The sequence below is a fragment of the Lutra lutra genome, chromosome 2 (assembly GCF_902655055.1).
Source record: "Lutra lutra chromosome 2, mLutLut1.2, whole genome shotgun sequence".
In the NCBI taxonomy this organism is placed as follows: Eukaryota; Metazoa; Chordata; class Mammalia; order Carnivora; family Mustelidae; genus Lutra; species Lutra lutra.
The window spans coordinates 116,393,348-116,406,111 of record NC_062279.1 but is presented as its reverse complement, the minus strand read 5'-3'; positions in this window follow the sequence as shown (position 1 = coordinate 116,406,111).

The window sequence follows — 12,764 nt, the reverse complement described above, 5'->3', positions numbered from 1 at the left end:
CTTATAGCTATTCTTATTTGAAAGTCAAGAGAATTAAAATAAGTTATTAACTGACCTAGTAACATATTAACAGATTCTCAGAATCCTTGTTTTAGATTTTGAGGGGCACCATGTTTCAGCTTCGAGAAGCAACTGGAAAAAGTGTTCTTCTCATCTTCTCAGTTTATTCAGATTGTTGTTTTATTTTGTAAATTAATAACATGTTCAAATAATTTTTTCAGTTATTTAGAGTTACAGTTAGGATTTTTAGTTTTATGTGTGTCTGAGTGTGTCTGTGTCCTTTTTCAAGTTCTGTTATTGAAGATGCTTTTTCAGGTCATATTTAATGTAATAACTTTGCATATATGGTTGATTTTATGAAGTATATTGAAAAATTTGTGTATCTGCTATAAGTGAATGTTTTTTCCTGGTTTTCATAATCCTGGTTAAGTAGTATTTGCACATTAATATTTGTGAGGCCCTCATTGTGTGCTATTTTCAAAATGTTTTAAATTGTTATTTCATCCTTAATGCCATCTTCTAGGGGAGGGATTACCATATTCTCCATTTACAGGTGAAGAAAGTGAGACATAGGGGATAAACTGCCAAGTATCACCTATTTGGAGATAGACATAAGGTTTGACCTCAGATCGCTGCCAGAGTTCAAATCTGTTGAAGTATTGCAACACACAAAAGCCAAATTCAGTCTAGAAACAGGCCTTTGTTCATGATATACCTGTGTATAGATTTCCATAATTATAATATAGCACAGGTGGCAAATAATGAAAGCCCCTATTCTCTAATACATCAAATACTGTTAGTCTATATATGATATGTATACGTTTCCAGATTATTTAATTTTTCAACTTTCTTCCAGGTGTTCCATCATTCACTTATAACTAACACTCAATTCAAGAACAGCAATATATTGAGGACATTGGGTAAAATATTAAAAAAAATATTTTTCAGGGTCCAAAAAAAGGAAAATTGTCATTTCTCCTTTCCCATTTGTTGGGGAGTTTATACATTGAGTTTATTTTACAAATCTTTATAAATGTGGACCACAATTTTACTAATTATAATAACTTCATACTTTAGAATTAATTTTGCTAAATAGATTTTAAGATATATGCTTCATTAACTTATTTAGGTTATCTTCAATGCCCCACCATTTAATCAGGATTCTTTAATGTGGTATTAGTCTATGTCTTTCTGACTTATGTAACTTAGCATTTTACACTCTAGCTCCAACTATTTCCCTGCAAATGGCAAGATCTCATTCTTTTTTTTTTTTTTTTTTTCAAAAAAAAATTTTAATTGCCCAGTTACAATTTTTTTATTATTTATTTCAGGGGTAAAGTTCTATAATTCATCAGTCTTTACACAATTCACAGCACTCAACATAGAGCATACTTTACCCAAGGTCCATTACCCAGCCACCCCATCCCTCCCCACCCTCCCACCCAATACCACTCCAGCAACATCAGTTTGTTTCCTGAGATTAAGAGTCTCTTATGGTTTGTCTCCTGCTCTGGTTTCATCTTGTTTCATTTTTCCCTCCCTTCCCCTATGATCCTCTGTCTTGTTTCTCAAATTCCTCATATTAGTGAGATAATATGATAATTGACTTTCTCTGATTGACTTGTTTCTCATAGCATGATACCTCTAGTTCCATCCACAGCATTGCAAATGGCAAGATTTCAGGGTTTTTTGATGGCTGCATAGTGTGTGTGTGCGCGTGTGTGTGTGCGTGTGTATGCATATATGTATATATGTGATATATATCACATCTTCTTTATCCATTCATCTGTTGGTGGACATCTAGGCTCTTTCCATAGTTTGGCTATTGTGGACATTGCTGCTATAAACTTTAGGGTGCACGTGCCCCTTTGGATCACATCACTTGTATCTTCAAGGCTGAATAATCCTGTGTGTGTGTGTGTGTGTGTGTGTGTGTATACATATACCACATTTTCTTTATCTATTCATCAGTTGATGGACACTTAGGCTTTTTCCATAGTTTGTTGTTATAAATAATGCTACTGTAAACATAGGGGTGCATGTATCCCTTTGAATTAGTATTTCATATTTTGGGGGTAAATACACAGTAGTGTGATTACTGGGGTGTAGGATAGTTTAATTTTTAACTTTTTAAAGAAATCCATGCTATTTTTCAGAATGGCTGCACCAGTTTTCTTTGCCATCAACAGTGCAAAAGGATTCCTTTTTATCCACATGTTCACCAACATTTTTTTGTTTCTTGTGTTTTTGATCTTAGCTATTCTGGGAGGTGTGAGGTGATATCTCATTGTAGTTTTTATTTGCATTTCTTTGATGAATGATGTTGAGCATCTTGTCTGTTGACAGCTGGATGTCTTCTTTTTAAAGATTTTATTTATTTGTCAGGGAGAGAGAGAACACACACGCAGGGGAAGTAGCAGGCAAAGAGAGAAGCAGGCTCCTCGCTGAACAAGGAACCCAGTGTGGGACTCAATTCCATGACCCTGGGATCCTGACATGAGCTGAAGGTAGATGCTTAAACCAAATGAACCACCCAGGTGTCCTCATATGTCTTCTTTAGAGAAATGTCTGTTCATGACTTCTGCCCATATTTAATTGGATTGTTTGCTTTTTTGGGTGTTGAGTTTTTGAAGTTCTTTATAGATTTAGGATACTAACACTTTACCTCATATGTCATCTTGTTCCATTTCAGTTGTTTCCCTGTAGTTTTGTTGATTGTTTCCTTCATCATGCAAGAAAAAATATACAGTGGTAAAAAGGTAGTCTCTTCAATAAATGGTGCTGGGAAAAGTGGACAACTATGTGTAGAAGAATGAAACTCAACCATTCTCTTGTACCATACAAAAAGATAAACTTGATATGGATAAAAGATCTCAATGTGAGGCAGGAATCCATCAGAATCCTAGAGAAGAATATAGGCGGTAAACTCTTCAACATTGGCCACAGCAACTTCTTTCAAGATATGTCTCCAAAGGCAAAGGAAACAAAAGTGAAAATGAACTTTGGGGACTTCATCAAGATCAAAAGCTTCTGCACAGCAAAGGAAACAGTCAACAAAACAAAGAGGCAACCCATGGAATGGGAAAGCTATTCACAAATGACACTACAGACAAAGGGCTGATATCCAAGATCTATAACGAACTCCTGAAACTCAACACCCACAAAACAGATAATCATGTCAAAAAATGGGCAGAAGACATGAACAGACACTTCTCCAAAGAAGACATACAAATGGCTAACAGACACATGAAGAAAATGTTCATTATCCTTAGCCATCAGGGAGATTCAAATCAAAGCCACATTGGGATACCACCTTACACCAGTGAGAATGGCCAAAATTAACAAGACAGGAAATAACAAGTGTTGGAGAGGATGTGGAGAAAGGGGAACCTCTTACATTGTTGGTGGGAATGCAAGTTGGTGCAGCCACTTTGGAAAACAGCATGGAGTTTTCTTAAGAAATTAAAAATAGAGCTACCCTATGGCCCTGCAATTTCACTACTGGGTATTTGCCCCAAAGATATGGATGTAGTGAAAAGAAGGGCCATTTGTACTCCAATGTTCATAGCAGCAATGGCCACAGTCACTGAACTGTGGAAAGAACCAAGATGCCCTTCAATGGACGAATGGATAAAGAAGATATAGTCCATATATACAAGAGAGTATTACGCCTCCATCAGAAAGGATGAAATCCCAACTTTTGTAGCAACATGGATGGGACTGGAAGAGATTATGCTGAGTAAAATAAGTCAAGCAGAGAGAGAGTCAATTATCATATGATTTCATTTACTTGTGGAGCATAAGGAATAACGTGGAGGACATGGGGAGATGGAGAGGTAAAATGAGTTGGGGGAAATGGGAGGGGGAGACAAACCATGAGAGACTATGGACTCTGAGATACAAACTGAGGGTTTTAGAGGGGAGGGGTTTCAGGGTTCGGGCAAGGCTGATGGTGGGTATTATGGAGGGCACGTGTTGTATGGAGCACTGGGTGTGGTGCATAAACAATGAATTTTGGAATACTGAAAAAAAATTTAATTTAAAAAAAGTTGTTCACTATAATTTTCTGCACACTATGATAGTATTAAGCACATAAATTTGGGAATAAGTATTTGGGAAGTTGGCTACATTTTCTATTCTGACTAAATGGGTCATAAACAGGAAGTGGAATCTCAATCTTAATTGGATTACTCATCCAGTATAGGTTTCAGATGTTCCACAATGTCATAAAATATGTAAAACTCTTATGATGTTTATTTTGGATTATATTAGCAATTCATATAAAAAGTATTTTTTTCCTTATATCTGATTTCAAGAAACTGAAAATAATGCATAACTTTTTCAGTGGGAGTAGAAATAATAAAAATAATTCTTTTTTTTTTTTTTTTTTTTTAGATTTTATTTATTTATTTGACAGAGAGAAATCACAAGTAGGCAGAGAGGCAGGCAGAGAGAGAGAGGAGGAAGCAGGCTTCCCGCTGAGCAGAAAGCCCGATGTGGGGCTCGAACCCAGGACCTGGGATCATGACCTGAGCCGAAGGCAGCGGCTTAACCCACTGAGCCACCCAGGTGCCCCAATAAAAATAATTCTTAAAAATCAGTTTCCCAGCATGTTAAAAACAGCAAATACAATTAAATAAGAAAATCACTTGTATTATTGAAACTAATACACTAGGGAAAATAAGATTTATGATTTTGCAAAAGTATTCAAATGCACATTAACTCACCTTTATGAATAGCAATTGTATTCTATTGGAGCTTTCATCTCAAGTCTTAGAAGAAAACTCAATAATAATATTAGCTTAGCATAATGACTTAAACTGTCTCATCTTCTCCTAATTGAAAGCAATGTTTAATACTTTGCATATCTTAGTTTACATTGAATTAACTTTTTCATACAAAACCGTATAAAATAGATATGGTTTAATATTGAGTTGTGCTTAAAATAACTTGCCTATTTTAGATTTTCAGGGATACCGGTGATGGAGTTTTTCTACAAAAAACAGGGTAACTCCAATGTATCCAGTCTGTGACGTTTACTTCTCAGTTTGACAAGAATATAATGTTTAAGTTTGATCTAGAAGCACAAATTTGTAAGTAAGCCTTGTGATTTATACACATACACATATAACCAGTACAGTATAGAGATACTGAACTGATATGTGCAAATTTTCAAACATTAATAAAATTATAAACTTATAAAAACAAACAACTATTTCTAAATGTTTTCTTTTATTAATGCATAGAAAACTCTGTGCTATTACTAAGATAAGAGAAACAAGATTGAATATGTTCATCATTAATGAAACTCTTATGTGGCGATTTTGAATATATGGTGCTAAATTTATCTCTGTTGATACATGATTTCAATGGTTGACACTGAGGAAAAAGTTGTCACACAATTAGGTGTATCCAAGAAGTAGTGATTGTTTGCAGCCCCTATGAAATAGGTACAATTATGTTATTGCATTTGTTGAAATTCAACTAGTAAATGTCCATCTTTCTGAATATCAGCTAATATAAAAGATTTTTTAAATTTTAACATTTTCTCTAAAACTGTATGTACATACATTATACAAAAAATTCATACACTAATTCAGAATTTCCAGATTTTCATTTGAAAATCTTTAGCCTGATTCTGTTTTGAAAAGCAAGGACTTCCTCACATATTGTTAGAGGAAATTGAGTGTTTTTGTCTGTGTTGTTTTGTTTTTAAGCTGTCTGCAGGGCAGGGAGCTTATAAGTGATAGCGATATTTTGACCTAAGAAAAATCAGCAAATTCACAAGTCATCTAAAAATTTCAAAATAATGATCTGTGGACTTTTTTGATTTTTAAAATATTTTTATGGGTACTTCCCAATGTGACTATATTTTAAAGTCTCCATTTTAGAAAATAAATAGAGAAATGGTATCCTATAACATAATTTACCCTTCTAACTTCAACTTGTTTCCTTCAATAGCTGGCATATTAGCATAGTGAAGATACTTTCTGGGCTATCCTGTCTTCCAGCTTTATTCTATAATTTTTTTCTTTTTAAAAATTCCAACCTAAACTGCTGTTCTACTGGTGATGAATGTGTATACATTTCCCATAGGCAAGTTATTTCTGTTGGGAGGATGGAAGTTACTTTTCAAAATGTAAATTCCCTAGAAAACTTTCTGGGGCTTTCAGAACTGCATGTTTTTATTTTAGGGGCTGGCAAACATTTTCTATAAGGAGACAGATAATATGTATATCAGAGTTTGTTAGGACCAGAGGAGAAAATTATGCATATACTTATATAACAAGAAAAAAGTCTTCCATAACTTTTCGACAACTTAAAATATATACTTGAACACATTTTATAGTATTTCTTTTAATAAAAATAATGGCATTTTTCTATTAATAAAAATAATGTAGTAACATTTTGTTTAATTGAAAACACCCCTTTAAAATTATCCTGGTACTAAAACGACACGATGGCTTAGGTAAAATTAATGTTATAAGCCAAATAGTTCACTGGAAATCAGATAACATTATCAGACATAAATATCTTTTGAAGGGAAAAAAGACCACTGTGGCTTTAAATATATATTAAAAAAATCAATACAGGCCTTTATTTTTAAAATTTATAAAATTTGTTCTAAAAATACATACAATTAATATATATTTTTTTCTGCCCTCCCAGATACTGATGTATCTATGGTAAAAGGTTTAATTCTTATGAAAGAAGAGTAGTAATTTTCAATGGCAAATCCAACAATCCATCCATCTATGGACCAAACTAAATTCCAACATTATTTTCTATATTTAAAAAGTATTGTCCCTACAGATACTGAAATTACATCATCATATATACATTATAATTTTCAGGGATTCAGATAACCTAGATAATATGAGGAAATAAAATCTATGGTAGCTACTATAATACGGTTTCTCAACTTATGCTTTTTGAGATTTGGGGCTGGAAAACCTTTTGTTGTGTAGTTCTTTCTAGTGCATTGTAGTAGCATGTTTAGCAGCATTCCTGGTCTTTGTCCACTAGATGCCAGTAGCAACATCCCACTGTGACAAACAGTCTCTAGACCTTGGCAAAAGTTCTATGTGGACCAAATCTCTCAGGATGAGAACTATAATGTTATAATTAGGTAAAATCTACAAATTAGGACTGGAGGATATATAAAATACAATGGACTGACTGTTATCTTTTCCATAAATTGAAGCTGGGAGCCAGGAGAAGATAGTGACCTATTTGAAATTCACAGAGAACAGTTTTTATCCTAGAATGCAGTCAATATATGCTGTATCTTGTCAATATATCCTTCAAAAATAAAGAGAAATGAAAACTTGTTCAGAAACTTGCTTTAAAACTGATGCAATTTATCACTAGCACAAGTGTACTTAAATAATAAAGGTAATAAAGATAATCTGTGGGGGGAAAACATAGAATTTCAGTGCAGAATAAGGGTAAAAAAGTGGACAAGTGTTTGATGAGTTTTTAATGAATACTGATCGAATTTTGACTATATAAAACAACAGTGGGATTCCTGTGAGGCCCCTGTGTGGCTCCATCATTAAGTGTCTACCTTTAGCTCCAGTCATAATCTCAGGGTCCTAGGATTAAGCCTGCATTGGACTCCTTTCCTCCGCTTCTCTGCCCCCACTCCTATGTGTATATGTCTGTGAGTGTGTGTGTGTGTGTGTGTGTGTGCGCGCGTGCGCGTGTGTGAACGCACAGGCTCAAAATCTTTAAAAAGTAGCATGTCTTCAATAGTTAAAATACATAAACTCTTCTATATCAGATACATTCAATGTAATTGTTTTATCTACATACTCCACTAAGGAGACCTTAAATAAAAGGAACACAAAGATAGTAAAAGTAAAAGGATAGTAAAGTTATCCCACCAAACACTAATCAAGAGCTACTGTAACTATGCTAATACCAGTCAAAGAGTTCTGTAAGGCAAGAAACCTTTCTAGACCTACAGAGGGGCCATTTTATAGTGACAAAAGATATATCCTACAAGATTTTTCGAAACTAAATCTGTGTGCACAAAAACAGTTCTAAAACATGAAAAACTTAAAAAACAAGTAAAAAATTATAGTCACAATGAAAGACTTTAATATACTTCTTAATAGCTGATATAAAAGTTAAAAAAATGCTGGGGATAAAGATCTGAACCATGTAATTTAAAGAAATTTTCTTCTAGCATCCACCTATGTCAACTTGCTAACTACAAAAACCGCTTTTTCCAGATGAAAAAGTACCATACACCTCTTCTTCCCCTCCCTTAAACAAAATTCAAGGTGAAAATACAGGTAATAATAATTCTATAAAATATTTTATATCATAGGCCTAAACCAGAGCAAGTCTTTTTCTCCCCAAATCTATTGAAGTAGATTTGCTGGTCAGGTCTCTAGAAAAGTAACAGATCTTTAACTTGAGTACACTGTTGGGAGAGGGGAACTCAAGAGAAAATAAAATAGTTGTGAGAAGTAGAAAAGTTATATTCTTGAAAGTATAACTAAAATACTAAATATTACATGTAAACCCTATAAAATCTGCATGTATTAAAAATAATTTAGACATCAGTTATAAATACTATATTCAAATAAGGTAAACATGCAACTTGATATTGATAAACCACAATATGAAAGATATGAAAGTATTTTGTCTCACTGCCCCCATTAAAAATTTATTCACTGGGGAATGCTTTTTCTATGCCACTGGTATTCTACCATTCCTATACACAATTTAACTCTTGAAACACAGCTTTTCATAGAAATTGACTAACTCCTATATTTTTAAAATTCTATTATTAACATATAATGTATAATTTGTTTCAGGGGTACAGGTCCGTGATTCATCAGTCTTAAACAATACACAGTGCTCACCACAGCCCATACCCTACCCAATGTCCATCACCCAGCTACTCCATCCCCCCACACCCCTCCCCTCCAACAATCCTCAGTTTGTTTCCTGAGATTAAGGGTCTCTTATCGTATGTTTTTATTCTAACAACTTTCCCATCTGGAATTGGTGTCTTTTAACTATAGATGGCTGCTGCCTACCTCCTAAGGAAGAAGATGTGGAGGGTTCCTGCTTCCTAAACTATTTCACTAAGGAAATGACTTTTCACCTGGCTAGGGTCCAAGTAAGGGAAATAAAAACTAAAAGAATAGTTATGAAAAATTCTGACTTGGTTGGGGATCTAGGATTGTAAGCAGGTTTACTGTTTTGGTGGGTTTACTGGAGATAAACCCAGTATCTGGGCCTTCTCACAATGACATGCTCAGGTGCCTTTTCTATACATCCACCCCATGCAACCTTTCTCCCTGTCAGTACCTGCGTTCTCTTGGCTTAAATTGGCTTTAGATTGATTCTCTCTTCCATGTGACCCACATCTATTCTATGGAGAATACTCTTGTCCTAGGATCTGCCAATGTTGGGATATAATTGTTTTCTAATTGTGGGATCTATTCTCTTTCTCTTTGTTGGGTGTCTTTGCTGTTGTACTAACCTGGGTTGTATACGTGTACTAAAGGTAATGCATGTATCCAGCTACTCTCACACGTTCTGTTTAGTATAACTGAATGATTGGATAGGTGAGTAGATAGGTGGGTGAATGGATGAATATTATTTTAAAAGCCTTTAGTATTGTATTTACCCCAAAGATACAGATGTAGTGAAAAGAAGGGCCATCTGTACCCCAGTGTTTATAGCAGCAATGGCCACGGTTGCCAAACTGTGGAAAGAACCAAGATGTCCTTCAACGGACGAATGGATAAGGAAGATGTGGTCCATATACACTATGGAGTATTATGCCTCCATCAGAAAGGATGAATACCCAACTTTTGTAGCAACATGGATGGGACTGGAAGAGATTATGCTGAGTGAAATAAGTCAAGCAGAGAGAGAGTCAATTATCATATGGTTTCACGTATTTGTGGAGCATAACAAATAGCATGGAGGACATGGGGAGTTAGGGGAAGGGAGTTGGGGGAAATTGGAAGGGGAGGTGAACCATGAGAGACTATGGACTCTGAAAAACAATCTGAAGGGTTTGAAATGGTGGGGGGGGTGGGAGGTTGGGGGAACCAGGTGGTGGGTATTAGAGAGGGCACGGATTGCATGGAGCACTGGGTGTGGTACAAAAACAATGAATACTGTTATGCTGAAAATAAATTAAAAAAAAATGATTAAAAAAAAGCCTTTCATATAATTGTAAAGAAAATTTGTCAGAGGCTATTCCAAACAAAGTAGAAAGGAGCCAATAACATAGGTGCAAAAGAGAAAATGGGAGGAAATTAGTGGAGAGAAACTGAAAAGTAGACTTTGTGACTTTATTACTTATCACTATCTGCCTCAGTTTCCTCCTTTGTAAAATGAGCATTATAATAATATCCACTTTAGAGTTGACTGAATTAATCACTAAGACAGCAAGTTGTGCTCCGTCCATATTCTGTATATAATTTAACCTAGTTTTATAGTTCATTTTCCTTTATACCTTTCAGGAATTTGTAGCTCATTTAACAATAGTTTTGCTCTTGGGAGCAGATATGTTGGAGTTCTTGTCTAGAGATATTTATGTAGAATGATGTAAAATATTTCCAGGTACTGGATTTAATGGCTGCTCTGTTAAGTAGCATTACTGTTTTTAAAATTTAAAACCTGCTAACTGTGTAAAAACTACTGACAGTGCTAAACCAGAGATACACGTACTGGGTTTTTTATATACAGATTTTTTTGTGTGTGTAGGGGAGAAAACCCACAAAGCCATCATACTTTGTTACTTCACTAACGGTTACTTCACTGTCAGCTCCCTGAAGAGAGCTCTGGGTCACTCAATGACTCCCTGCAACTCAGCACAGAGTGGGCTTATCTTTGTCAGTCAGGCAGTCAAGAGTGCAGAGGAATTGGCAAGTACAGAGGCATACTGTTTAACTAATTTTACCACTAATCTTTTTTCAATAATCACCTGAATTCCCTTCATTTATGCTGTTCTGAGTACTTAGGAACCCACTGGTTCTTCAGCTCAAACAGTATAAACAGACAAAAATGCCTGAAACTTCAGAAAAAAATAAAACTGCTGCCTCAGATTTTCTTTTATGTATCTTAAACTCCTTTTCCTTACAATATTTGAACTATGTATCACAGGTGATAAGGTAGTGAAGAGTTAGAAAATTTTTAAAAAGGTCAATATCTTTTAAAAAATCATTTATAAGTGGGGATGAGAACATAAATGTTTGGTGACTGAGGCAGAGCTGACCTTCACATAGATGTATACAGACTAGACAAACAGTTCATGTTAAAGAACAGAATTTTGTGCAGATCATTTGATTTTTATACATTATCCAAAAACAATTCCCTTGAAACAAGTATAAAAAACCTAAAAAAGCAAGATTCAAATATTGCAATATCTAAAGATTTCCCTTTGCATAAATCATAAAATACCTATGAAAAAACTCTCACAAAGAAATCTTAGATTTTAATCAGAGGCAAAACAGAAAACAGATGTTGAGTTGCTGATTAGTCATAATAATATGAAAACGTCTATTTAGCATGAAAATTTTGTAATACAGCAGTAGTTTCATTAAAAATCCTATAGCTTAAAGGTTTAGATATATAACATTTGATTGTTAATTTAGAAAACAAAACATTTACACCATGAGAATAAAAAAAATATTAGTTTGGGTTTTTGGCTCGCTGTTTTGTTTTTAACCCTTGAAAATTTTTGTTTTACTTGGTTATTCCTGTTTTGTATCCAACAATGTGGGTAGATTTCAACCTACTGCTATGAATTATCTTTAGTAAACCCAGCTGAATGTTGGTTGTCTAATACAGCAGGCAAAAGATCAGTAATGCAAAGGATCCCCACAATTCCTTTTATTCACTGGTTTATCTGAGTGTTTTAGAGCACCTGTGATGTGCTGAAGTTGTATTAAATGTTAGGGATACCACAGTAAATAGCATGGTCTGGGTACCCGCTCTCACAAAACCTGCTGTATTTCCTGTCTAGATATTCTGTCTATCCATCTATCAGGAAAGATTTTTGATGTACACATGTGTTTTTGATGCTATTGTTGTGACTTCAAAGAGAACATGCTTATTATAAACATTAATGATTTCTGGTTGCACTATATGTCTTTTAAATTCTTTGCTCCCCCCCAATAAGTATTATGATTATATTTGAACAATATCCTTTTAAGAGATGATATAATCACACATATACATTATAATTGATTCCTGTAAAATTTGATTTATTCAGCATGTTAGAATATTTGCTCCTAGCTATTATAATTAACAGTCCTCTACCTCGGTGGCTGAACACAGTGTGTGGGTTTTTGGTAGTTGTTGTTTTTGTCCACATTACAGTCTGATGTATATTGGTTTGGGGGGCTTTTCTACATGGTGATTTGAGCATCCGAGCTCTTTCCAGCTTGTGACTGTCTATCCATCTGAGCTTTGTCACAGTTTTTCACAGAGTCCACTGCCTTGAGGTCACTCCAAATGACAGCCTGTGCAGGGGTTTTAAGGCATATGCAGACTTAGTCATCTAGGTCCTGCTGCACTGCAGGAAACTGGGAACTGAGATTTTCCTATGTGGTCTGTCAGTCTCTGTCACATCTGAGACTTCCTGTGGTCTTCTTTGCAAATCAACCCATGCTGTTTAAAAAACAAAAACAAGAAAACATTTGTTGAGCACTGAGTGTTCTATGTAAGTGATGAATCAATAAATGATAAATCACTAAATAGTTCTGCTAAATTCCTGAAACCAGTAT